General features: G+C 45.0%; 1 pseudogene across 1 annotated transcript in view; it reads right to left on the reverse strand.

Annotated features, from left to right (window-relative positions):
- Positions 1-2,407, reverse strand: part of LOC101295621 — an 880,650-nt pseudogene that overhangs the window by 462,125 nt on the left and 416,118 nt on the right. The window lies entirely within an intron of this gene.

A 2,407-nucleotide genomic window follows, 5' to 3' on the forward strand; every position in this document is an offset into this window, starting at 1 on the left:
CCCTGTGTGCCTTGACCTGCCTTGACCCTCCGTAGTGTTCCTTGACCCGCCTTGGGTTGCCTTGGACCGCCTTGGGTTGCCTGGACCCGCCTTGACCCGCCTTAACCCGCCTTGGCCAGGTTTTGGTTGCCTTGACCCGCCTTGACCCGCCTTGGCCTGTCTTAACCCGCCTTGGCCTGCCTTGACCCACCTTGTCCTGCCTTAACCCACTTTAGCCTGCCATGGGCTGCCTTTACCCACCTTAGGCCGCCTTAGCCTGCCCTGGCCTGCCTTGACCCGCCTTCGTGTGCCTTGCCCACCTTGGCCTGTCTTAACCCGCCTTGGCCCACCTTGACCCACCTTGGCCTGCCTTGACCCGCCTTTACCTGTCTTGGACCGCCTTGGCCTGCCTAGGGTTGCCTTGCCCTGCCTAGGGTTGCCTTGACCTGCCATGGGTTGCCTTGATGACGGGTGCAAAATTTGCATCAAATAAACCCTTTTTATCGTTAGTAGCATTGAGTAAGTAGGGTATCGTATAGGGCCGGGGATTGAGGGTACCTTGCAAAAGAAAGCGTTAGAAAAACACAACAAATATTAACAAGTAATAAAACCTTTAAACAATTTACAAAAGTAGCTACTGTTCCATAGAACAGCAGTCGAAAACCTAATTAAAAACCTAACCTAAACTACTCAGAAAAATATGAAAATTTACAGAGATCTACTAGACACACAGAGGAACTACTGTACAAATTTTCAGGGGATTCGGAGATCGTTTGATATGAAAATAAAATAAAAGAAAACAGAGAACAGAAGAGTGACGAAAATCCTAAACTAAAAAGAAACAAAAACCTAAGCTACTATATACATGTGATCGTCTCTTTGCACACAAGAAAACACTAAATCAGATTCATGTAATCAAGTAGCTATGTAATTTCAACCCTAACAACCTAAATCATGCATATGGAGAAACGAATCAAATTCCATGTTTCAAGTAATTTACCGACGCGGACTTAACTACTTAAAACCCTTCTAACCTCTCATAGATATGTACCGACGCGGACTTCATATCCAAAATAGATCAAAGGAAGAACTTGAACATGTTAGAATGTAATTCACCGACGCGGACTTCAAAGACATCTTAGCATGCAACCTATAACTCCTTACCATTCTAGTTCATGTTTACCGACGCGGACTTAACACAAACAATGGCACATATTGATTAAGAACAAGTCATAAGTTGTCAATCACACATATAAACATAATTTAGATCATCAAAAGCATCATCAATTACACCAACAACTCAAGTGTACAGATCTGATTTTCATGATTATAAGAACAAACTCAATCAAAAATCCAACTCATGAACACAAACGAATAAGAGAAATGGAAACAAACTAAAGTAATTGAATAGATAATAAAAGAAAACATGAGGTCTGAGTTTAGATTACACTTTGGGTATTGAAACAAGGAACTACGCCGAGAATTACAGAGGAGAAGGCACGGCAAGAGAAATCCTAAAACTAGGGTTTGTGTTTGGAGAAGAATTTCTGAAGGAGATGAAAGACGTTGTTTTTCTGCGGCCAAGAACGACCCTTTCACGTCTCCAACTCCTCATACATATAGAGAACATATGAACAGCTGCTATTAGGGTTAGAGAACCTTTAATTTTCGTCCATGGGCTCGCCGTTGTGGTCTGGGCCTTGAAATTGAAGTTCCGGTCCAAATCAGAAATTCGGGCAGACTGACCTTTGGTCACTCAAACGGTCATAACTTGGTCACCAAAATAGCTATTGACGATCTGCGAAAAGTTCTGAAAACTAGACTCTTCTAGGTTTCTGCTGATATAAAGTTCATCTCCTGGATCGTTGTGAGCTGATCACAATTCTCTGTCGAAGTTGACTGACTATTCCTGGCAGATTTTAGATTTCTTTCCTTGCGCCATATGGATTCCTTTTCCTTCAAGATTTCTCCTCTTTTGCCTCTTTTGTGCTCCTCGGCTTTATTTGTGACCTAAAAACACAAACTAAGTTAAAATCAATATTGTTAAAGGAATTACATAACTAAATAGGGTCGGAAATACATTAAGAACGTTGCATAGAATGCACCTATCACTTGACCCGCCTTGGCCCACATTGACCCGCCTTGGCCTGTCTTAACCCGCCTTGGCCTGCCTTGACCCGCCACGTCCCGCCTTGGCCTGCCTTGACCCGCCACGTCCCGCCTTGGCCTGCCTTGACCCGCCACGTCCCGCCTTAACCCACCTTGATATGCCTTGGACCACCTTGGGCTACGTTGACCCGCCTTGGTGTGCCTTGACGCGCCTTGGCCTGCCTTGGACCACCATGGACTGCTTTGGGCCGCCTTGGCCTGCCTTGACCCGCCTTACATGAGCTGCATTAACCCGCTTTGGCCTGTCTTGACCCGCCTT

Source organism: Fragaria vesca, linkage group LG4, assembly GCF_000184155.1.
Source record: "Fragaria vesca subsp. vesca linkage group LG4, FraVesHawaii_1.0, whole genome shotgun sequence".
NCBI classification, from domain to species: domain Eukaryota; kingdom Viridiplantae; phylum Streptophyta; class Magnoliopsida; order Rosales; family Rosaceae; genus Fragaria; species Fragaria vesca.